The sequence below is a fragment of the Haemaphysalis longicornis genome, unplaced genomic scaffold (assembly GCF_048455015.1).
Source record: "Haemaphysalis longicornis isolate Haplotype H1 unplaced genomic scaffold, Haemaphysalis longicornis Haplotype H1 scaffold_14, whole genome shotgun sequence".
Lineage (NCBI taxonomy): Eukaryota > Metazoa > Arthropoda > Arachnida > Ixodida > Ixodidae > Haemaphysalis > Haemaphysalis longicornis.
Window position 1 is genome coordinate 49,801,450 of NW_027526245.1, and position 26,429 is coordinate 49,827,878.

The 26,429-nt window shown below is 44.5% G+C and overlaps 1 long non-coding RNA gene across 1 annotated transcript; it reads left to right on the top strand.

Annotated features, from left to right (window-relative positions):
• The first annotated feature begins 20,441 nt into the window (after window positions 1-20,441).
• On the top strand, window positions 20,442-25,537 carry LOC144165085 (uncharacterized). The gene is made up of 3 exons (XR_013321349.1): window positions 20,442-20,611; window positions 23,945-23,993; window positions 24,782-25,537. It is a non-coding gene; the product is annotated as an uncharacterized LOC144165085 (long non-coding RNA).
• The last annotated feature ends 892 nt before the right edge of the window (window positions 25,538-26,429 follow it).

A 26,429-nucleotide genomic window follows, 5' to 3' on the forward strand; every position in this document is an offset into this window, starting at 1 on the left:
TTTTTCAACCTTTCTTTCTGCTTAACTTTTCTCAAGCTTTTTTTATTCAGTGCTGTTTCATCGGCCAAAGTTTCTAGGGTATGAACCTGTGTAGAAACTTTCAGCTCAAATATTCTGCAACACATGTTGTTACTTGCAATAGCAGCCCTTTATTTGCCGCTTTCATAGGACGTATTTGATTACTCACTCACCGCCCTGGTTATAGTTTCTTTTGTTGTCGCTACTGTTGCATGCGCGGATAGCATTTTTCAATTTCCGGTAGTGTCGTTTCAAAAGCTCTGCCAGGCCAACTAGCGCACTTGTTCATGACAGTTTATTACCTTCGTTCTGAAATATTTTTTCTTGTAAAAGCCATCTCAATATTTCGCCATAAATGTTGTGCTTATTTTCATACTACAAAATGTCTAGTGTTAATCGTGTTGGCATTCATTGTGGTTTATTTTTCTGCATTTTTTTCTTACTGCTATTTGGCCGTGAAGCATCTCCTAAAGCTGCTGCGCTATCTGTGTTGCTGAACACACTTTGTTTTTGACTAATTGGAACCTTTTTATTCTACATGCGCAAAAGAATACAATTCAAGAGCACGCGGTCAGTGCTCTTGGCCTTGCAAGAACTTCTAGACCTGACATAATACTCGGGCAGGCACCTGTGATAAAGCTGAAGGAATTCATAACTTTAATTATATGTTGTTTCTGTGCAGAAGAGTGGCGTATATCAACTTTTTGCATCCGCTAAAACGAAACACCACATTGGCTTTTCCTGATACCTGAAACAAAAGTTTCCGGTACTCCGTACGCAGGTTACAGATACCAGCCCACCATTTGCTTGGAACTGCTGCAACGACGCACGCCTGCCATGGACAACTACTGCACATGACCGACTAACCGACTAACTGGTCAAGTGCGCCTGCCTTCACTCGGAAAAGAGGGCTATAAAGTCAAGGGCTGTGGCGCATCGTCGTTCAGAGTGGCAGCAGTGTGCGCGACTACGAGCATCGCACTGAATCCAATGGGTTCTTCGTACGCAGGTCACAGATACAAGCCCACCGTTTGATTCGAACTGCTGCAACGACGCACGCCTGCCATGGTCAACTACTGCGAATGACCGACTGACGGCTTCGCCGGCAAAATTGGATAACTGCACCTGCCTTCTCTCGGACAAGAGGGCTATAAAGTCAAGGGCTGTGGCGCATAGTCGTTGAGTGTGGCAGTGTGCGCGGCTATGAGCGTCGCACTCAATCAAATCGGTTTTTGGTACAGGGATTTGTACACGGATTGCTTTGCTTCTGAAATTGTGCGAGTTCTTGCCGCTCTCACTGCTGCTCTGACGTTGTCTGTGCAACGTTTGTCATGGTAAATAATGCTGAGCTAGCTAAAGAAGTCGGTCGTCTCCGTGCCGAAATTGCCGAAATGCGCGGGAGCCTGAAAATGTTCAATAAGATCTGTGAAAATGTTAAGGCGGAAAATGAAGGTATGATAAAGGAAAACAAGCTTCTGAAAGCTGAAAACAAAGTACTGGCAAAGCGCATGCGTGATCTGGAATAGTACTCACGCATCAACAACATAAAAATGCGTGGCGTACCCTTTTCTGAAAGCGCAAAATTGCCTTCAAGTTGTGCAAAAGATGCGCAACAAGGTTGACTGCCTTGTAACGGCTACGGACATTGATTTTGTGCATCGTTGATTGTAGGGTTAACGCGCCGACGCAACGCAGGCGATGACGCGCGCCGTCGTTGAGGGCTCCTGAATAATTTCGATTACCTGGGGATCTTATAACGTGCGCAGAAATCTCGTACACACGGGTGTTTTAAAGCAAAGCTTTTTACCTCTACCCCCCCCCCCCTTCCCAAGGGCTCTTTGGGGACCGTTTGTGTCACCAGAAAACTCCCGCGAACAATGAAAATAATTTCCTAGCGCTGCCAGAATTCGAACTTGGAAATAATGGAGTACCAAAGCAAGAGCCCGTTGTCTTACCGATTGAGCTACGTGCCCACGCGGAGACGGGGAAGGCAGGTGGTGTACTCACCGAGCGAATATACGGGTTTACCCACTGCCTTCTTGCTGAATGTCACTTTATAGCGTCGCGCGACCTCTCGTGCCGCTGTGCTCCCCGCCCAAGGCACGTCTAGCGGCCCAAAGCGCGCCTTGCGGGTGTGCTAGAAATTACAATATTAAAGAACGCTCACACCAACGCATGTCATCTCACTTCTAGTACGCCAGTGTGATAAAGCTTGTGGCCTCCAATGTGCACGCAAGAAATCACAGCTCCTTGTCATCCGCCCTCACACCAAACGGCACATCCAGGAACACATTCAATTACTCCTAGATTGCCAGCACAGAATATAACTCCGGTTGATTTACTCCCAGACTCTTAGCGACAAGAGCAAAAGATTCTCCCTTTGCTTAAAAGTACGAACCCCTCACACGACGGGGGTCGCCGACAAAGCCGGGCTTAAGCGCTCGACCCCATGCTCGGTGGGGATCATGAAGCCGTCTACACAGACGCCTCCCAACATCGGGAGCAGCAGTACGCCATCATCGTGGCTACCTCCAGAACTAAACTTCTTGTGTGTGCCTCACTCAAGACCCAAGACATGACGGCCGCAGAAGAGGCAGCCATCGCCTTGGCTCTCCGACAACAAGGGGTTCAGAGGGTAGTCACCGCTTCCCAAAGCCTACCGAAATTACAAGCCGGGTTGGGGGTCCCAACTTCCACTGCGTGTGCTAGAAAAACACTCTCCAAACGGCTCCATTCAGCTCAGCTCGACACCCGCTCACTCTTCAATGGAGGGCACAGAACACGGCCACCAACAAGCCTGGGGTTTTATCCCCCACTCCCTGGCTTTGGAGCTGGACGAGCACAGTAACCCGCGCGTCACGTTCAGGGACATAACCCTGCATTATGGGGTTCAGAGACAGACCCTACCTTTGCCTTACCCTGACCTTTCTAGAGAACAACAAACAACCCTACGGCTCATAGAATCCAGGTCCTTCCACACTCGATGTGTCCTTCATTAATGCACCCGAATCGCTAGGACGTCCACTATAAATTTTGCTCAGAAGTAGGAACACTCCGCAACATAAGCGGGGTGTGCGACTTTAGCCCTGAGCACCCTCCTCTCTTTCGTCAGCTACACAATAAAAGCAATGGGAGATGCTGCTGTCCAGCCCCTCTCCGCCTACCCAGCTTCAGCTGGTGGACAGGCAGCGAGCACTGAGTATGGGCTCCACTGGAGAAGGAACCACTCCCCCGGGCCGCAATCTGGGCCGTTCAGAAATCTGAAAAGAAGTATTTCGTCTTCCTCATCCTGCTCCTCCTTCCATCTATGCCACCGATCTCATCGCCTCCATCCGCGACGGTAAAAACGGCGAAATCAGATCGTCGGACGCCGGGTTTGAGCTTCCTGTATTTTGTAAAAAAAGTTTCCGCTCATGTGCTACACCAATACAGCTCAAACCTACCACCATTCATACATCATGCATTCATTTATTACTTACCAATTATCTCTTTAGAATAACAACGGGTGTGGTTAGTGCATTTCACTTTTGTCTGGTTTCACTATTTGTAGAGTGACGTGAGGGAATTTAGGTGACGCCTGATGGGTCTTCGTTGTGAGTGCCGTTTACAGCTTTGCCTTTCAACCACATTCACATGGTGGATTGGCCTGAATTTGTTTGCTTTTCGCCTCCATATGAAAAGCGGCCGCCACGGGCGGGAACGGAACCCGCGACCTCGTGTTCAGCAGCGCAATGCCTTAGCGACTGAGCCACCGCGGTGGGTCTTGTGCATCGTGTTCCTGCGAAGAACGGTACGCAGCACATCATATCGCGGTTTTGTTCGATGACCAAAAACATTGAGTTCGCCAGTAAAGCTAGGAAGACCCGACTATCAACTGCCGCCGTCGGTATTCAGTCTAGGACATATAAACCCATCTTCGTCAATGATCATCTCCCGCCAGAGAAAAGCGACTCTTCGCACAGTCGCTATCACTGAAAAAAGAACGCAGTTGGAAGCACCTTTGGACAGGCAACGTTGCTATCAAGGCTAGGAAAACTGATGACAGCCGCGTGTATCGCATCTCTGGCGTGGAAGATCTCAGATAAATATCTTAGGCGTGTGCATGCAATCTTGAGGACCATTTGTTTTTTCCTTGTGGGTTCGTGTGTATTCACATGCAAAGAGGCCAAAGCACTGTTTCATGTACAATCACCCGCATTATCAGTCACACATTTCAATATGCGCAGCCTTCGCAAACACTTTGACGACTTGCTAGCGTTCCTTTCTATAGTTGACCGCACATTTTCAATAGTATGTCTTTCTGAAACATGGTTTTTTTATCGGTGACGGTAATTTGTATGCGCTACCAGGATACGCTTCAGAATACTGTACCGGGACAACCATCGTGCAGGAGGGTCTGCTATGCTAATTATGGCGTCACTTTCATACATGCGTCGTAATAACATCTCATTTATTAACATTAATTGCGAATCTGTGTAGCTGGAATTTTAACCCGCAGTCTTTATCACGTCCGTCTATGGGTCAACTTCTTTTTCATATTCAGATTTATGCACCCAGTTGACAACAATTGTAGACAGATTAACAAATGAACATAGGAATTTTATAATTTGTGAACATATAAATATAAACAATATTGACACAAATAGTACATCCTGTGCTGAATATGTGCATTGTTACCTTGGCTATGAGATGACTTCTCTCATCAATTATCCTACCAGATGCGATGCAAGTGGCTCATCATCTTCAATCGACCATATCCTGTGTTATATCGACTGCATTTTAAATTCTGGTGTTATTGACTACTTATTCACTGATGATTACCCAGTTTTTTTGTACTAGAACTTGCTCACGTTCGAAATAGTGGCCATACAAAGTCCGCATGTAATTCCACAAACTTTGTGGCACTGATATGTAGTACTTACTGGGGTTTTGTAGAGGTAGAGAAATGCGAACAAAAAGCTTTCGTGACTGTTCTGTAAAAATAATCGCGTGCATCACAGCATGCACATCAATAAACCATATCGCCAAGTGGTGTCGTTCCCCTAGGAATTCATGATTTGCTCCAGGTTTGCTACATTTTATATCTAAGAAAGAAAATCTCAGAGAAAAATAAAAGCAAAATCTTCTGATATTTCCCTGAAAACTCGGTTCAAGAAGTATTCAAACGGGCTATCAATGTTGTTGACGCAGGACAAACGTGAATACTATGAGAAAGAAATTAAAAAAAACAGCAACGATACCACGAAGAACTGGGAATTAATCAACAGATTTTTAAACAACTGTGTTCCGCCACATTTTTCAAACATATTAGTTTATAACTGTTCTATTACCGATTCTATTAACATTGCAGAAGCTTTCAGTGAACACTTGGCCAAGTGTGGTAGTTCCGAGATTCGTCCTCCTTTACCAGTTCGGTCACGTTGCCCTCATTCTTTTTATTTGCGTCCTACTTCGGCAGCAGAAGTTTATATTGTTACTTCATCTCCTAAAACAACCGGATCCGGCCTAGACGATATTAATCCTTCCAAGATAAAACTTGTGTGTCAAGAATTTTCGCCCATTTAAGCCGAAATCATCAAGAAGTTATTTAAAGCTGGCAAATTTACCGATTGCCCTAATAATGGTAAAACAACTCCTGTACATATTAATAACTACCACCCGGTTTACATTCTTCTGTATTTTATTAAAGTAACTGAGAAAGTTACACCCGATTAAATTGTTAGGTACTGAAATTTACCCAACTCTCTTCACACCAATTTTGTTTCAGACCTGGGTACTCTACGGAACTCGCAGTACTTAGTGCTACTGACTCAATAAAAAAGGCTATGGACGAAGGTTTACTCGTTGGAGCAGTTTCATTGGCCTAACTAAGACGTTTGATGAAATAACCACCATATGTTTTACATAAACTTGGAGCATATGGCATATCAGGGCCTCCCTTGGAATTCCTTCGTAGTTATTTAGCGAACCGCTCTCAGATTGTTTTCAGTAACGGTACACCTTCAACTTCTAAATCAATCAACACTGGAGTATCACAACGCTTCATACTAGGTCATCTACTATTTTTTTATTTATTATTGACATCCCTGCTATTCTAACCCATTCAAACAGCCTCATATATGGCGATGATACTACCATCTTGACGTCAAATAAATCAGCCAAAGAGATTCAGCAGGTTGAATTCAGACTTATTAAACGTTCACAGTTGGTGTGCAATAAACAATCTTCATAGAAACCCAATAAAATTTCATTTATGATATAATATTCCTCCCAAAGCCCTACCTCGCGTGTGTTTCTAACTCTCGCAACCGTGTTATCTCGTTATCTGATTCCACAAAGTTTCACGGCGTTGTCGAGGACAAAAATTTGAAGTTTTATTACCACGTCCCATCATTACTTTCAAAGGTACCTTTCGGAATACATGTCCTTATTAAAGCGCGCCCTTATTTTTACCCACCTATTGTTCTTTCGTTATACTATGCATATATTCTGAGTCACCTTTCGTACGGCATTCCATTGTGGCGCTATACATAGAATACGAGTGTCGAACCTATTCAAATCCTTCAAAATCAGGCTCTACGGATCGTAAATTTGATTCTTTTCGGTCTCATTTCCTGCCCCTCTATATTAACGTAGGCTTGCTTCAGGGAAACGACTTATTCATTTTGAATCTGGCTTCATTTCTGTATCGCCTTGTTCATCATCTCCTATGCATTAAAGGATTGCCGCGGGAGCATCTTATTAACACAAATAACACCACATACTGTGCTCGAAACAATTTCTTTACGCCAAAAGTGAGTACGAATTACGGGCAAACAGACTGAAAATTTGCTGGTGTGTCGACATGGAACAATATACCTGAAGAAATTAAGTCAAGGTATACATTACGGTCTTTTCGTAAATCGTTGAAATTAGATCTGCTTAGAGAATATATCTGCTACATGTCTAGTAAACTATAGGTGTTTTTGCTTTGTATAATTGCTTTTCCAGAATATTTTTGTGCCAATTCTCAATGAAGCATTATTGCATGGTTCCTGTTCGATGTATTGTTTTTGGTTGTCTTATTTATGTTTTAGGATGTTCTAAAACCTGCTTAACTGCTTGGTGCGTTTTTTCTATAAAATGCGTTATTTAACGAGGTCCCCCAGACAGTTCTCAACTTCGGGACCTCTTTTAAAATTGTACTCGCTTATTTTATACAAGAAAGTGAAATATACTAGAACTGCAACTGAAACTGAAAGTGTAAGTAAGTAAGTAAGTAAGTAAGTAAGTATTGTTGAATAAGGCGGACTTAGCCTTGCATAGCTGCCGGCAATTGCTCCGCCTTATCATCCCCAATACCATATCAAAACTCTCAAATTCATCACACCTCACTTAGTCCTGGTCATATTGTTAATATAAGGCTTCCAGTACCGGTGGCGGCTCCTCCGCAAACAGACATGTTTAATCTCACAACTTTATCTTTAGCAGGAATGTAGCCTTGTTCGAATATTCTATATGTGCTTCAGACCAACCGCCCACCAGTAGGCGCTGTACCTCAAGGGCTCCAATGCATCATTTCACAATCTATATTGTTACTGAGTAACTTTGTTGCCCTTCAGCTTCGAATGCTTGCTTAGAAATTTCTTAAGTTATTATAACGCAGCTCTTTATGTTGATATTACACAGTGTTTACTTTTTATTGGCGGTCCACTTTGCAGTTTATCATTATGATAGTTCTTTGTGTATGCAATGTGTAATATAAGCATGCTGGTTTCAAAAAATGTTTTAAACTGGTGTGAAAATGTGCACTGCCTGCAATTTAAAATAAAAGTAAATGGAAGGCACATTTGTCATGCTGAACAATAAACAACAGCACCGAAGGTTGTTCTTATCAAACATTTTGTTCGTCTATTGGGAAATACCTAAAAGTGACATCTGTTGCAAGAAAAATCTCTGTGATCCCCAAAATTTATTACGTTTGATGGTTTAATTATTTATCACAAAAAAACAGGAACAGCTGGAAATATTCACAAATTTATCTGGTAATAACATACACTTTTTTCGCACGTGACGTAGTAAGTCAGTTATTGTGTTTTCGATCTCTCTTCTCGTATATATTGGCCGCAAGCTTCAACGTTGACATTTCGTACCTCATAAACACTTTTTAAAGCTTAGTGCGGAGCAATGAAAACCAACTGCGTTCTCCTTGTTTTCGCCGCATTGGTTTTTTTCATGTAAGCAACTTTTTCTAAGTATTTGCTAGTGATTGCACGTTTTCGGGATCGGTATCGTGGTGAAATTTTGTGAATGCAAGCTATAAATTAGCCTTTTCTATTAGCTAACGTTTAATAGATTTCCTGCACTGAAAAAATGATTTGTTCCTGGGTACTGTGTTTTATTAGTACTGATATATCTATCGTTTAGGAGCGATTGATTATTATCAAGTACCAAAAAAATGCAAAATTACTTAGGAAAAAGCATATTTTAGTGTTTTTGTTTACTGATTAACTGTAAATCCCGGAGCAATGTAGAACCACGATGACACGGGTTTGCATTCGGTGCATATTCCTTAAAGATACTTGTCGTTGCAAGAATGCGGAACTTGCCTGTATGGGAAGCTGGGGTAAGATATACCTGCATGTTACAAAAACCAAAACGTCGTGCTACCTGCAGCTGGGTACGACTATCCGATATTTCGCCGTACAGGTGTCATATTATATGTGGGTGGCACGTATATTAGGCAGGACAAAAAATAACACATACTTCAGTCAACGTGGATATTTTGCTTTGCCGTAATATTACCAAAACTGCTGCAGCTAGCGCAAGAGGTTCAAGCCTAGAGAAACGACAGAGCTGGTGGCCCCTCTCCCTTCGTCGGAGACCCCGCTGTTGGACCTGACGTCTATTTCCGAACTTGCTGTTGAAACTCCTCCATGACTGGCAGGGCCCGATCATTTCGTCCCCATGCTCTCGCATCTCTTTGAAATCGGGCCGCCTTATCAGGCGCTAGATTCCGCGGTGAAGTCTAAAACCAACACCTGTGCTGTCAAAATAAACCAAGCACTGTGCGGGCGGAAGGTAATGAAACCTGAATAGGATAGACGCGTGGTTTATAAAGCGATGCAGCTAGGTTTTGTTACCTCCACGCAAAGCGTTTTCTCCTTTTCAATTGGCTTCCCGTGTTATTGTTCCCACCGCTGTTCAACCAATACACGGCGACCGTTCGTAGTGGCCCAGTGGTCAGGTTGCCAGTTGCGTAGTGTAAAGGTTCCCGGTGCGATTTTCTGCACTTCGTGAACCACATTGTTTTCTTCTGGCTTCAAGGTTTATTGTTGCGACGGACAGATTCGTATCGCACCTGAACAGCCGTGCTCTTAAAATGTTGCCAGAGTATAACGATCTTAACGTTTGGCTAGGCTGGCCATTGATGTTTCTGTTGCAACAAATGATTAGTTAGAAAGTTCTTTCTGCGAACAAACAAGGAAACACGAAAACTGTCAGTAGACCATTACGTATCTTGTTATGACATGTCGGTCTATTTTACACGCTGGGTGAGCGCGTTCTTGCTTTCAATAAATTATGGAGTTACGACGCATATTCAGTGAACGTATTTAAAGGATTTGTACGTGTTCCGGTAGCTACTGAACTCCTTTGATCAGTTTGTCTCAGTACAGTTCTGTGATGTAGTACCTTCGAGCGCATCTATTGGCATTTAATGGAAATGCGCAATAATGCACGAGCCGGACGTTTTGTCGGCCGCGTAGTAAAGGATGCCTATAAAAAAACGTGCGCGCGCTTTAATGGCACGGTTTTTCTCTGCACGGCGCAGCGGAGGCTATAAATATTAGACGATACATCGACGTTAATGTGTAGAGTGTCGCGCGTATTCTATGGAGCCTGCACAAGGACAGCGTACCTTCCTCTTTTTGTGAGAAATAGACGAATCAAGTCTCAAAAAGTACATTCTATATCAGCAGACAGCTTGCAACAAAAGATAATAGACAGACATCAACAGAGTGAAAATGGGGAAATGGGGCCCGAAGTCGACACCATCGGGTGTGGCTGGTGTGTCGACCCAAAAAAACATGATACGGCATTCACATAGCTCGCAACACAGTTGATATGAAAATCTCAAATAGAAGCCGTTGTGGACGTTCTTGTCGCCCCCATTCAAAGCAAAAATATGGCGTCAAGTAGTGTGTTCAGCAAAGTGAGGTAGAAGTGGGTGGAAAGAAATAGAAAGACAATACCCGCAACATACAGACAATACTGATGAATAACTGGCGGGTCGATGACAGTATAATGGCGCTCAAAAAAGTAAACGTAACCACCGATACGCGCAAAGCACGTTTAGATTTATGTGCGACGAGAGTGTGAGAAATGCCATGTTGGGGCTGATAACACAAAGGAGCGCCTGCGGATTGGACGAGCCAGAATTTCACAATAAACGGAGATGGGGCTGTCAGGTACATTTAAAGACCTGAAATTAAATATTGATTACGGTTTTGTGCGGCATGTGAAACGCGGCGTAGTTAAGGATGTCAGGGCGGCCATGACGGCGCCTATTTAGGCCGTGTGCTGCCCATGCCTTGCCAACGTTGGCATCGTCGATGTCGTTTTCTTCTCGTAGCATAACCCCGCGGCTTGAAGCCACCATCCGGGTCCAGGCCCCGACAGAGTAACGAGTGCGATGAGGCAGAGCGATGTGATGACGAGAAACCATAAATGAGCGCCTGACTACACGAATGAAAATGACCTAGTTGATGATGCTTGGTTCCGCCGCATCCCCTTTATCAAGGCAGCATCGAAGTATCTATTGCATGGGCTTCTTCCACGGGGGCTTCTTCTATGGGACAGGGCTTCTGCCATGGGTCCAGTATCGTCTGATTTGGTCATGTTCTTTGTGCGGTCGTAGGCTGGGAAAACGGGGCGGGAGGCGTGGTTTGCAGCTGGTTGCGGCTGGACTGGGGCTGGCCGGAGCGGTCCAGGCTGCATGGACGACTGCACCAGGTCTCAAAGTTTACGATAATGAGACGAGGTCGGGGATGAATCATCACTCTCCACTAACCATGCTGTGTGGCGGCGTCGCAAATGCGATAAAAATAGTTAAGGATAATTAGCTATCTATTTACGTTATGTATATTGAGGCAACGACAGCGCTCAGCAAGGCCGTGTGCCACCCAGTCATTCGTTGTCGTTTGCAGCGTCGTCGTCTCTTCTTTCTGTTAAAAATATCTTAGGGCATATACCAGGACAATCTCCTTCGTGGGAATGTACAAGGATCCTGCAGACAATGATCTTGTGGAAGGATTCTCGTGCGAGAGTAAGGGGGTAATCTAGGTTCACACCCGCCTTGCAAACACCCTTGCTGCCTGCCCTTCCTAATTAAACGCGAGGCCTAATAAATAAGCTTATCGTCACTGTGCTCTCTCCACCTGCGTCTACTAGGACGCAACACTGGTGGAGCAGCAGGTTTTCCTGATTCCGAGTCCCTGGCGGCGCCAAGGCACAGAGGCCGTATCCCATCGAGGCCCGGTTCGTCAGCGCATCGGTGCTGGCTCCGTATCCCTCCTTAATTCCCGCACCTTGTTTGCAACGACCCAGCACGGCGGGCCCCCCACTGTTGTTATGGCCACATCCTATTTGACGATTCACCACCCTCCCAATCGCAATACATCCTACATGGATGACTTTGAGCACCTTGAAGACTGGATTGTGCGCTTCGAGCGCGTGGCGACTTTTAATCAGTAGGACGGTGCCCTAAACTAAGGAATGTCTACTTCGCGCTGGAAGACAGCGCTCGTATTTGGTACGAGAACGATGGGCCCACTTTCACCACCTCGACAGATTTCGGACAGCAGCTGCGGGAAACGTCTGATTGAGGGATCGTCGTGAGCAATCTCTGCGTTTGCTGATGTCTGAAATCAGAAAGCCAACGAAAGTATCAAAATGTTCACCTAAGACAGAGCACGCATTTTCGCCGCGCTGATACTGCCATTTCTGAAGTGAAGAAACTCTGCTACGTCATGCGCGGTGTCAAGAAGCACCAGTTAGGCGTCCTTGTACGAAACGCACCGCGCGCTGTGTAAGCATTTAACAAGGATATCATGGCTATTAGGCAGGTCGTGCAGGAGCCAAGCCGCCAGTATGCTAGATGTCTTCTAGCGCTTCCGGCAACTCTACTAGGTTGACGAATGAATAATGTTCTTTGGTATAACTGATCAAGTCGAATTTGCGCGAACTGTTGGCAAACATGAAATGAGAGACAATTGCGATTCTACAGCTGGTGCCGTCGCTTGTCAGGATCATTCGTAGGGAGCTAAGTGCAACATGAATTTTCGCCCCCTGCTCCTGAGCCGCCTGTGCCAGAACTGACGGCAAGCTACGCAGCAGCGTTGTGTCAGCAGTCCGCAATAAGGCCGAACAGCCAAGCCCACCTGTGCACCCATATCCCATGCCGGAACCGCGATTACTCCCTTCCGCTGTTCTCAAGACGAATGTATCGCGCACAGCTGACCAGTGACTGCTGTCCTGTGAGCGGAGCGAACCTGGCCACATTTACAGCCGCTGCTTCTGCTCCAATGGAATTCAGTGGTTTTTCTCCGGCTGCTGGTATCTCCCGGCTTGGCCAGCGCCCTACCGAAATCGCCGACTATCTCGCCGCAAAGAAAGCAGGTCGCCCATTCCTGAATCGCGATCACCTCCAACGGCACCTAGTCTCTTGCCAACCGTTCGTTTACGTCGAGTTGGGCCGCAAGTCTGCATTTCCAGCCCATGGCGTTGAAACTACACGAAGCAACTTCGGTGGACAAGAATGCTAACAACAAACTCCCAAAGACCTTCAACCACTGCCGACACATGGCCGCGATGTGGTGACGAAGGCCCAACGAAGATAAGGCAGTGGCAGAATAACAACGTAATGTCTTCTCACAACGACGACGATCCTTAAAACCGACAAAGTCGCTAGTGAAGAGGTTGGTGTTAATATCGGCGGGTTAGAACATCATCAGCGAACAACGTGCGACTCCTTGGGGAAGGTAAAGCGTCCGTAGGACGGGTCGCACTGCTGATCAGCCGGAGATCACCTCACGACAGCGGTCGACACGTCCACGGCCAGGTTTTTGCCTTGGAGGCTTTGATTTTGTTTCTTTTCTCGTTCTTCTGCAAAGCTTCAACGGCATAATCTTCGAGATGGACTTCTCCGGAAATGGGACGCTATTAAAAAAATCGGCTAGTGTTTAATTATCCTGTCCACAAACCTGGCCCCGCAAGAGCTTGCTAAGCTGTCACGTGCGCGTCTGCCATTTGCCGAAAAAGTCGCAAGCGTGCCACCCCCGTCCTGCGGATTTGTCCCGATAGCATGCGACGACCATACCCCGTTGATGGTATTGCTGAGCTGCATGCTCCGCTGGTTGTACACCCAGGCTTTTCTGTCACAACAGGCTTTATGCAGGTATACTGCGGCCGCTGCAATCTTCTAACCAATTTCCACCATAAGCGAAGGCGCATAGCTAAAGATACAATGGCTGCCTTCTACGAAAATATCAGCGCCACTGAAAGCTATTTCTTGATGTATACAGCCACTACAACAATGGCAAGCTCTGATGTCATGATAGATGTCAACGCAAGCCTGTCCATTGAAAAGCAATGAATGCTCCTCGGTATGCTGGAATACAACAAATGTTAATTTCGTCCGCATCACCTGCTCACGAGACGCCTCTTAGGAAACATTCAATATTTAAAGAAGCGACGAGGTTTATTTGTTAAATCCATACCGTGTGGCTCCCAAGGAGCGGAGTTCTATACGAGGGCAAGTTCAGCGGATGCTAGAAGATGACGTCCTTGTCCCTCATAGAGCCCCTTCGCATCTCCGGTTGTACTGGTCAATAAGAAGAACGGGACATTAGGCTCCTGTGTTGATTACCGCAAGGCAAACAAGGTGACCAAAAAACGCCGACGCATTGCCTCGCGTTGAAGACTTCTTCGGCAGGCTACCACACGCCCGCTTATGTTTGTGGGTGGAAATCCAAAGCGGACATTACCATATAGAGGTCGATGAACATGACCTTGAGCAAGAGCCTTTTGTGGCAGCGGATAGGCGCTACGAATTTAGGGTTTTTCTGTTGTATCTTTGCTACCCCAGCAACTTTTTAAAGATACATGGGCACCGCGCTCTCGGGCCTAAAGTGGAAAACCTGTTTTTTATACCTAGACGACCTGATCATATTTTCCGCTAGGTTCGAACAACTGCTCGAACTACGCACGTTGGTCCTGGCGGAAATAAAATCCACAGGACGCAAGATGAAACACGAAAGTGGTATTTTTGGGTGCGAGGAGCTGCTCTTCCTTGGACACCTGGTCAGCAGCGCTGGCGTTCGTCCAGATCCTAGCAATGTTGAAGTGCTTGCCAAATTCCTGACTTCGTCCAGCAAAAAGCCATTAGATGATTTTTGGGGCTAAAATCTTTTTACCTGCGATTTATTGGGAACTTTACCGGCATAGCATCGCCTCTTACTCGGTTTGCGCGTGGTGGGGGTCTTGTTTCTCTGGAACGAGAAACAACAGTGCGAGTTTACGAGCTCAGGAAACGGCTGAAGGCCCCACCCTTCTTTGCTTACTTCGACATGAGCCTTGCTTCAACCCACCATATCCACGCCAGTAATGTTGGACACGGAAAGGTTCTCCTGCACTGCCAGGGTGGTGTTGAAACTGTCATAATCAACGTCAGTTGAACGCTGTCACCTTCAGAAGCCAATTACTCGGCCACCGTATAGGAGTGCCCGTCCGGCGTGTGGGCTGTGTAAACTACGAACATTCCCTCAATGGTCCTCCGTTTAGACTGATCAGTGACTACCGCTCACTTTGCTGTATCATGAGTTTAAAGGACCCGCTCTACGACTAGCTCTGTGGAGCCTCGGCTTCACGAGTTCGACATCAGAGTCATGTACAAGTCTTGCCGACAGCATGCCGATGCCGACTGGTTCTTACAAACACCCGCCCTCCGAGAGTGTGCGTATGAATATGACGGTGATGATGAATATCTTGGCTATCTTGACGCTTCTCCTTTGACGCAGCGGCACCAATCAAGACGGAGCTGTGGACACTCGTTGACTTTCTAGAACGGACGACCTGTGATCCGGGACTGTTCTGAAAAGGAATTGAGTCATTTTGCTACGTACTGGCATTCTCTATAAAACTGAACCTTTCTTCCCATGGCCGGCACTACCTGCTCGTATTTCCCTCGGAACTTCAAAACAAAATTTTGCGGCATCGACATGACAAGCGAACTTCAGGTAACCTGGGCTACAAACGTACTGTGGCTAGGATCTAGCAGATGTACGAGTTGGAGAAACTCTCTGTGGCCGCGTGACATGCGTGATCACGTGAAAACATTGCCAACGCCGCGAAATACTACCATGCTGACTACAGGGTCTACTGCAGCCTCTATAACTCCCCGAAAAACCCTTTGAATACGTCGGCACGAAACCTACGGAGCAATGACCGACGTCAACTACCCGAAAACGGGTAGATCACACTGTACCACTGAATACATCCCTCGATACGCGGAAACAAAGCTGTACAGCGCGTTACGGCGGCCCAGGTGCCATAGTTTTTCATTCCCAAAATAAGGCTTCGCCGCGGTGTCCCGATCATCGTTATTACTGACACAAGGAAAGCATTTATTGGCGTGCTTGTCGACGGAACCAAGCTGATCAACAGCACTTCGATTCGGAAGTCGACGGCCTAATACCCCTAGACGAACGTGTTAACAAGCTGCCTAACAGCAAAAAGTAAATATGCCGTGAATGTACAGCGACGTGGAAGACAAGACATGAGATGTGGTATTACTATAAATAAGCTTCGCTTACACTACGACCCAGCAAGGTACGACCTGCATTACGCCATCCCTTCTTCTTTATGGCCGGCAAGTAACGGCCGTGGTAAATTCAATGCTGCGACGCGACTCTAGTAGTGACAACAAGCTAGGGCGCGAGTTTTCCGAGCGCACTATGGAAGCGCGGCAACTGGCGCGCTTTCGAACAGGGCTGCAGCGGCGCGGCCGGACCTACTGCAAGAAACTCCGCCATAGACCTGCCCTTTTGAAGCGTGGAGATAGAGTGCGGGTGTGGGCCGTTGTTCGACCTTGCAGGCTCTGAGAAAAATTCCTGAAGCGCTGTTTTTGACCTTGCTGGAGTGCTGCCCCAGTCAACGACTTAACTTATGGGGTTGTTGAGACGAAATTGCGTACACACGCCATCGCAACCACCAGCTTGACATTGTAAACGTCATGCGAATGAAACCCTATTTCACGCGTTGACAACAATTTGACGTCGGTGAAACCTTGCTCTTCCCATGTTTTTTTGTTGTTGTCCTGGACGATGGTTTACCGAGGGTGGCAAATGTAGCACAAAAAATAGGAAAATCTCCTTCGTGAACATGGACATGAAACCTGCACCCGTCGCTCGTGCAAGATTGAGTCAGCCGTCTTCGCTAAGACCCGCCATCCAAACACATTTGCTACTTGGCCTGTCCTAGTTAAGCACCATTCCTAATAAATAGGTTCATAGCCACCCTCATTTCTACATATACGACTTCTAGGGCTGAACAATGTCTCGCTCTAAAACGCGGACACAGAATAAGGTAGAGAGCGGGACAGTGTGCCTTGTCCTGTATTACTTGTGGCTTATTCTGTGTCCTCGTGTTACCACGCAGTTATATTATGTATCGGTCCGAACTCCATGATTTCACTGTACAATACTTTTTATTCTCGCGGAACTTGCAAGGGACTCGAAACCGCTTTGTTTATCAAACTGTAATAAAGAAATAACAACAATCTCCGTCTTGTGCATGCGTTTTCTTGCTCCTGACGCCTGTATGACGTGGTTTGGTGCTACACGTCGACAGTCCGCGCCCCCAATAAAATAAACGAAGTACGAAGTACGTTCCTACAATTCACCATATTTATGGTTCTCTGGCTGCTACAGAGCGCGCGCCATGTCCTGCAGTGCAAAACATCACATGTTTGTTGCCAGTTTGCAAACAGTGAGGCCAAGATATCCATTATGAACTCTACGGCGTTAATGAGAGGATAAAGTTTTAATGATTAGAGTTGTGAGCCTTCTCAGTAATAAACGATTTGACAGTGGCACCAGTAGAACAAATGTTACTTTCTTCTGAAGAAATTATTTTATTCAAATACTTTGTTAAAACATTTATTTTATCGGTCAGAACATGAAACATTCTTTTTCAGAAAATGTTTCATGTTGTACATGCGATTAGTAGGAAATAAAGAAACTCTGCCTCATACACAACTGGATAAATGTTTTCTAAGTTATTTACAAGCGTGGCCTTTCCATTATTATTGCCTCCTAAAGGAGCCATGAAGACAAAATACAAGTTGGGTTTATTAAAAAGACGGCATAGACCCGATAGCAGTGATACCAATATCATCGCAATCTTCGAAAAACAATGGAGGTGTTAAAGAAAACGTGGGAAGCCGTCGCGACCCCTCGCAAATTTTCCGCAACTTTTCTATGACGTCACGGAACCATGTTTGTGCGATTGGCGGCCGCCTAACTGACCTGTCGCAACGACACATGACTGGACGTCTCTAATGGGGCCTCTAGTTCCGTTTGACCGCATCACTTCAATGCTAACGTGCAGTAACGCACTGAAAATTATGTTTCATTGTTGGCCCGTATGACGTCATTCTTGCTCATAACACGTCACTGTGGCGCAAAGTTTGAAAGTTTTTAAATAATTCTTGCTTTTTTTCGTAAAAAACATCTTCTGTGACTGTAATAGAGCTGAGTGAGATATTAAATTCTAGTTCTTTCAAATTAAATGAAGTTGAATTTTCTCTTCATGGATCCTTTAAAGCAAGGCACTTCGTCTTGTATAATTTTAAATACCGTGCGGGTAAAGTTTGTGGTAAGCAGTTGAACTTACACAATGCAATACCATAGATTTTATTACCCTTTCTAATAAATGTATTGAAAAAAAAATAAGTGATGAGAACTATATAAAAATGGCACGGAGAGACTCATAGGCAGCAAAGAGGCGTTTCTTAAGTCCCCATTTGAATATTGCTAAAAAAGTGCCAGCATAAGTTTTCTAAAAATTACATAAATCAAAGAATCTCTTTTTTGAGCATTGCACCCTACCGCACTGTTTTTCCCCTCAAAACAAATAACGAGGTTTTCGCAAATTTCGCTATAAATTCATAACAGTTACCTAAGTCATATTTGCGGAAAAGGACTGGGAACATGATGTCTATTACTTACCTCTATACTGCGCTCCTTCCAATAAGTAAAAAAAACGGCTCAATTGCTTGCGAATGGTACGTGACAGCATTGCATCAATGAACTGCCTTTTGGCTTGGACCTCTCATATCCTTTCATCGATTCCTACCTTTACGGGGTAAGGAAAATCTGCGTTTAAGCGTGTAATTGGCGCGCAATGCGTAATATAGTTTTGTATTGCTCTACTGTGCATGTAAATCTTTGTTCATGTTCGCAGTTGTTGGCAGGTAATTCTTTATTTCATTGAAACTTCAACTTTTTTGTAGCGTTGTTGATGGGCAGTGTATGCCTATACCCAGTAATGTAGGAACGTCTGCAAGGAAAGGCGTGCCAACAGAGTTGTAAGAGGCAGCGGATAAATGCACTGGGGTTGCAAATGGTCCGATTACACTTGAAAGCAATATAAATATTTATGTTTTGTACACTGTATATCTCATAGGTTCAAGGTGTTATTTTAGTTGCTGCTGTTTCGATTCTGTAATTGCTGCTATTTCATTCTCTTTTTAAACATTGTCTGCATGTGAAAAAAAATTTTGGTTTCTTTAATAAACGCCAGGAAGTAGTTACCACCACAGGAACAACTTTGAATACTAGTCGGTTCCAGCTAGGAATAAACCGTAGTAAAAAAATAAATAACACCATTGCCAAGCTAAAATATAAATAGTAAAAATGGCATGTCCCTTATTTACGAGAAGGGAGACAAAAACATCTTAAAAATTACAGAATGCTAAGCCGACTCTCCGTTGTATACAAGCTGTTTCCCAACGTAATAGTTACCATTTATATAACAGCCCACATTCTCAACAATCGAGAAAGCAGGAGGGGTACAGGAAGGTATACTAAACAGTGGATCGCGATCAAATCGATGTCGTCAATCAAGTAATACAAAGTTTAGCAGAGTAAACTAAACCCATTTCTATGCCATTCACACATGGTTAAAAAGCGTTTGACTCAGCACACAACGCAGTAGCCCTAGAAGCATTAAAAAACCATCAACTAGAGGAGACCCACATACGACTTCTAGACGGCATACATAAAAGATATGCGGGCACGGTTATTCTTAACATAAAAGCGGCAGATTGCCGATCCAAGCGGGAATACTCAGGGAGGTACCATTTCCCGAAAACTATTCACAGCATGACTCGACGACGCATTCAGAAAGCGTGACGCGGACAACGTGAGATTACCGCAAAAACGGGGAAAACGCGAACTATCTGAGGCTTGCCGGGGGCTAGTCTCGCTAGTGAGCCTGAAAAACACCTGTGAAAAATGCGTGAAGAAGTACAATCGGAAAGCAAGGCCGTAGTTCTAAACACAATTATAACAAATTTTGAAATGTTGACGAATAACCATACTGAAAGCGTCCTCTTCAACTTATGTAAGAAAACGCTAGACAAAGTAGAAGAGTATATAATTGAGATGACACCAATCACGAGACAGGAATGCAGCGCAGAATGCTGTCAGTAAATATTCTGAAATATTCAAACTTGAGCTATCTCTATAGCTCAAACGAATATACAAGCAATGCGATCTCCGGTGATGATATCAATTATAAACTTGGCGTCTTATTAAACAACTAAAATGCAAACATAGGTCGGCTCAACGGGCCATGGCATTATTAATAAACGGAGTAATACTTAGGAACAGGAAACGAGGTTCCTGTATCTGAAAGAAAACAGTGAACTTTGGATGGCCAAGTTGTTTTGCGATTCGCAACCCGTGGATAATCAGGGTAGCAGAAAGAAATGCGAGAGACGGGTCTAGAAGTAGTTAGTGGTGAATAGCTCGATGGAGAGATAAAACTCGTAGGCAAAGCATAGACCTACGAACGCAGGACAGAAGCGTTAGATCAATGACAGAAGCCTTCTCTTAAAGCGTACCTGTTTGGGCTGCTGCAGCTGATGATGATGATAGTGATGTTGGTGGTGTTGATGTTGATGATGACGACGATCACGACGACGATCACGACGACGATCACGACGACGATCACGACGACGATGACAATGGCGTTAGAGATATGCACTACCACCAGTGCCACACACCAACTCTTGACTCTCAATTGCCCATAAGAAGCTGTCTTTACTTGAGATGCAGATATTTGCAGGGATGCAGAGATGCAGACTTAAGCATTCATTGCAGGGCTTTCGTGTACGGGCGTCCTTAGTTACGTATGGATTAGTGTACCACAGAAGGCCAGCAGGTAGCGGCGCCTCTTTTGATCACCACACGCATCTGTGGCAGCTCAGCTATTCCTTCTTTCCCAAATATACTACAAGCACTCCTTGCAATACCGTGACACTTCGCAAAAGGTATTGTATATGTTATTGTATAAATTCCCTATCATAGTATGTTAGACTTCTGCAATGCAGCCATTGGTTGCTAGTTTTTGAGTTTTGCAATGTCAATAATATATGTCCTCTACTGTATTGTTTAACAAATGATCATAGCTGCCCAAAAAATAAGCTAATAGTGCCCCTATCATTCGTAGAACATATGTGTAGAACTGCAGAAATTGAATTTTACAACAGCTACGTTGCCATTTCAGTTACCCGGTGTTAAAGAATTAACTGGTGATGCGCCTCTTATTGCCGCTTTGAATCTTTTTGTGCCTACATATTGCCAGAGTCCTTCAATACGGTTCTGGTAACAAAATTTCTTCATCACTCTAAGCGAGAACTTCATGTGGTACGAAAAACGGCCGCTATAGGGCTCAGGCTGTCGCAAGAAAGCCGTCGCCACCAGCGGGCCAGCCGCAGCAGTGCCAGCATCGGCAGCCCGAAAGCATTGTGCAAAGGAAGTGCGTAGCGTAGCCCGCTAGAAAGTTTCTAGCGCAAGTGTCACGAAACTTCGTGTCACAGCGCAGAGTGTAAAAGGTCGACAACAAGGAAATGGGGGTCAACAGTGCGTAAGACATGTATGACGGGCACAAAAAAAGGTGTCTCTTCCCTGCTTTCTTTTCTTCGCGGATCAGCGGCTACCTTCAAGAGATGTGCAAACGTGTTTACCGACGTTAGAAGCAGGCTGTTTTCGCTTTGACTGAAAGGATGTGCTTTTTGTGAAAAGCATTTCACTACAACCCACTTTACCAGAACTGATAAGCACGTCTTGAACGCCGATGTGAAGACGAAACACCAAGAGAGAGCGATGCTCAAGGACCGGTTCCGCTACGACCTATTTTAAAGCCTCCCGGCTTATCTTTCAATGCTAAAACTGCATTCTCCGCTAGGGATTCGAAGGTAGCCAGCGAAGAAGCGGTGCTAATCTTTCTGGAATGCGATTCATCGGAAAGCCAGAATATGGACACGGGCTGGGCGAAAGAAGGTGGTTGCGATTAAGGGGTGATCAACTCTTCCAAAGCTTCGTTGGCGTGGTCACTTGGTTCTTTGAGTCGTATGAACCTGTGGTATAGCGTCTTTCGGCATTGAGGTTAATCTGTATAGAGCTAAGGAATGTTTTATAGATGCAGCAGCCAGAGATAGACGACACGACGTTCAGTCTTACCAAACAGCTAGAAAAGGCAGCGTGTTCTTCTGAGTTACATGAGCTGAGGGCACAGCTTTTGAGTACCAGGCAAATACTTGAACGGTGTCAAGTGAAGCTTTGCTAAGAAGAGAGTGCAAGCAAAGAAAAAAGTTTCTAGGAAAAACCGCACAAGCTATCCACACTCGAAAGGATTCACGTTTCGTTATGTATATATTGTGAATGCAGTGTGTCTACTGCTCTTGTTCAAGAAACTCTTTCTTGGTGTATTGTGAGGTAACGAATAATGTTGCAGATCCTTCTCTTCTTTGCATGCTCCTAATACGAATCTTAAATTCACAATATGCACCTCTGTACTAAACGGCATATCACTAGAATTGCAAATTTCACATTTATTACATGCTTGAATCCTCGACACCCCCCCCCCTTCAAGAAAGAAAAAAAGATTACTCGTGCGATACCTCAGTAGCGCGGCAAAAGTAGGTGACCCGCTAGCACTGGCATCAGAAAGTAGCTTCGAGATTTACCTGCTGTACTTCACTATCAGAGGGTAAATGTGATCTGGAAAAATCTAGTACCGGATCACACTTGCTCGGGCGTTATCAGCCGGTAATTAATAAAGCTCTAAACGACAAAACTTAGTAAACGTTAAGCGCTACGGGTTTCCCGCGTACATTGCGGAAAAAGAACTGATTGATGATATATTAGTCCTGTTATAGTCGGGTTTATTTGAAAACCCCGCTTTATAGCGAAACGCGAGGGCACAATAGCGCTCGGCCGTATAACCACACCAATTGCACATCAGAACTCCCAATGTCATGCGAGCGATTGGGGCACAGTAACGTGCTTCTGCTAAAACTGCATATTTGGCTGAGACTTCAATTCAAAAAATTGGAAGCAGGGTAGTGGTTTGGGCGATTTGGTACATAGCGACCTCTCGAAGGACAGCGCAAAATGAGGGACACAGAGGCAAGGCTTTTGGTACGATCTTTATTAAAACCTTCGCATATTTTCTGTGAATGTACTACTCAAGTACCGTTAAATCCGAATATCAAGGTACACATTGCGAACGTTTAGCAGTGATTGCCCTGCATTAGTGGGGCTTGAAACTTGTCGTCGGACCAGCTGCCCTTTATACATGTTGTACTGCTTGCCCTAAAGACAGCGTTTGGTTCCTGCCGTGGTGGCTGCTTTTCAGATAGAGGTGAAAAGAGAAAACGCCCGTGTGTTGAGATTTTGGCACACGTAAGGACCTGAAGTGATCAAAATTCTTCCCAAGCACTGGCCTACGGCGCCCCTCAAAGCGCAGGTGTAGCTTCGGCTCCTTAAAAACCCCATAATGAAGTAATTGTTGCTTATGAAGTAAACGCAAGAATAAAATAAAAATATGCTGGATCAATTGGGATGATAAGGTTTAAAATCTTGATCAGTGCTTTTTAAGCAGGTAAAATGTCACTATTCACCCAAGCCTGAAATCTCTTGCGATACATTTTTTTCCTTACGCAGAGCTACGCGATGTGTTAGTGAGTGATAGTGAGAATTTTTGTCAGAAATTATAAGAACCATCACCTTAAAATGGTGTTTGGGTGTGATATATTATGACTGTTAAATTTTATTCATTAGCACAATTTTGATGGCGCCTGAGACATCACAGTTTTGGCTGTGACAACTTACACATCGTTATAGGTAACACAAAGTCAGATTATTATAAAATAGAGTAACACCAAAATAGCAAGTCCGAAAAGTGCATTAATCACGCACACATACATCTAAATCCCTGTATTTTAATTTTTTATTGCAATTTTATGTTTGTGGCATGCCCTTTAACTCAATATCGGAGGAAAAACAGCCGACGTATATTACATGCGTTGAGTGGACCTTTATAGCAAGCAAAATTACGGCACCACATTTATTGCAATATTAATGTTCCAGAGCGGAATAGGTTGAGCAAGCACACTACAGAAACTGTCGCAAATTTGCCTTCCCCGGAAACTTTTACGTCACAGCACAATTATAAAACACCGGTAAGCTTTAATGTGTACAACGTGGTCATAACGGTGATAGGAAAAAATGATAAATTTTAGGTATTGCAGTATTCCCGACTTGTGACCCTGTCGCAAAATATTTCACTTATTTTTTTCGCTTTATACCTATTTCTACAGGGCAGGAATAAACAACGTGAGATCTACAACTTCATGTGATGGTATCCCTGTAAGTGTTTGCTAAATGTGGTTTCTTTCGTCATTCCTAGGTAGTTTAGAATTTTTTTCATTAACAATTGTTCGTACTGTATTGGAGTGGTGAAAACATCTGCGTCTCCGCTTACCAAGATGAAAATAGCACCAACTGTTGTCAAGGAGTTCTTTAAAATAAAGAAATTACAAAGAACGAACGCTGTGAAGACATTTTTACACATAAATTGTATATGTCATCGTATTTATAGTTGCAGGGAGCATGGGTTGTTTGTGTTTATTACCAGAGCCTGGCCCCGCGCGAGTATCTTATTTAGTTTGAGCGGCTTACCGGTTTGCCCTTTTTGTCAATTTCCGCGACGGGAAATCTTAGCGAGAAAAGTTTTTTAACTGCGTAACCAGCCGTGGAATTCTATTCCAGATAATTAATCTAGTTGAAGTGTTACAACAAATAGTAGTGCTGATAGTTGTAGCCTGAAGGGTGAAGACGCAGCACTCAATCCACTGAACATGAACTGTACACTGGTTTATTTACTACCTCTTCAAAGCTAGCAATGCCGCATGGCGCACCTGCATTATTTATGGTGCCGCAAGCGGGTCCCTGAAGATTAGCTGCAAATATCACCCGCGAAGTGTCGAAACACTGGCTCTCTCAGCCCCAGTTAGGAACGTGCTATGCTGTCGCTGTATTTTAAACAGGCAAAGAGCACTAGAATCTTTCTGTGCAACTGCGTAATTATATTGGACTATGTATATTCATTCCCCTAACTTTTTGCTATGGGACATAACAATTTCAACCTCTTCCAGAAACCATATCCGGCACGAAAGAGGAGTCACATGGTGTCTTATTTACTCCTCTACCAGCGAACAGTTTACATAATACGTAAAATACGTTAGGCTTCCTTGTGACTGAATCTCCAAACAGCACGCCCTGTTGCCTCACAGTCAGTACTGCTGATGTGAAGTTTCGTGAGGGAAATATTAAAAAATATATACCACACAGAAAGAAAAAGAATAACCGAAGAGTTTTTCAAGGTCACAGCCTACAACTGACCACGAAACAACCCATCCAGAACCGAATGTTAGATATGGACATCAAGGTCGCATCCAAAAGTAGCCCCTAAAAGCTTTCTGGGTCGGATCGCAGAGCCATGTCCAATGATTGAGATGGAAGCCAAATTACTAAAATCATGGATCATGACAGTTCTTTAGCAGTAACGGCTGTTAGGATGCAATAAAATAACATTTAGAATAATACGAAAGGTAACATAACATTCAACTGAATTCAAAATTTATGTGCTGCACTCGGCGACCATACATTCCTAAGTGGTGGCGCTGTTTTCCTTGCCACTGCTTTGTGTATGCTTACAACTAGTGAACGGGTTGATTCCCCTTGACAAAGTGCCACAAAATGATCGTATTCATCGGCTTATTCAGGTACAATGTAGAACGAAGGCCTCTCTCATTGGCCCACAACCGCTTCTGTCTGTCCTACGCTGCTCGAGTTCACAGTTTAACCACCATATTTTTTTTATTTCTTCCTTGCATGGGGTAATGGCCGCCCCCTACTTCCACAAACAACTCTGGGTACCCACTCTGTTACCCTTATTGTCTACTGGCTGACTGTTCGTCTTATGCACAGCCAACCCACGTACTTTTCTTCTTTTTTTCTACTATGATATCTTCTATTCTAGTTGTTTTTTTTTTATCCTGGTAGCTCGTTTTCTGTCCCTGAGTTATTCCGCACCTTTTTTGTTCCATGTCCGAAATTGAAGCATGCCTCAAAGTACTCAAGTATTCCTAGTTTATGCTAATCCTCTTTTCCCAGTCAGTATTTATAAATACCGGTTCCAGGCATGGCGGAACTATTTATGGCAACATGATATCTCCTTCTCTTCCTTCCTTCCGATCGCAAATTTGTCACTTTGCTTGTAGAGTGTGAGCCTGCCCATCTATTCCTTAGAACTGGGTCCCAGAAGTGCGGAGACTTCCTCAATTCCCTGTTCTTTTGGTGCTTGTAGCGCCGCTGTGGTGTGTACAGAATCAAACGCTGTCTCGCAATCTATAAATGCCATGAAAAAAGGTCTAGTGTATTGTGCGAATTTTTCTATCACATGATTAACACCATGGATTGATTGATTGATTGATTGATTGATTGATTGATTGATTGATTGATTGATTGATTGATTGATTGATTGATTGTAGTGTCTAACGAGCCGACGCAACGCAGGCGTTTAGGCGTGCCGTATGGCGGAGCTACGAATTAATTTTGAGCACGTGGAGATCTTTAACGGGCGCCGAAATCTCGCTCACACAAGCGTTTTTGCTATTCGCCTCCGTCAGAAAAGCGGACACTATGAATCTTACCCATGGTTAAGGGCCCTTTTCTACCACCTGCCTTCTGTCAGGGTTGTTTGGAATCTAGGCTGTAGAGTATGCGGGTGACCGTAACTTT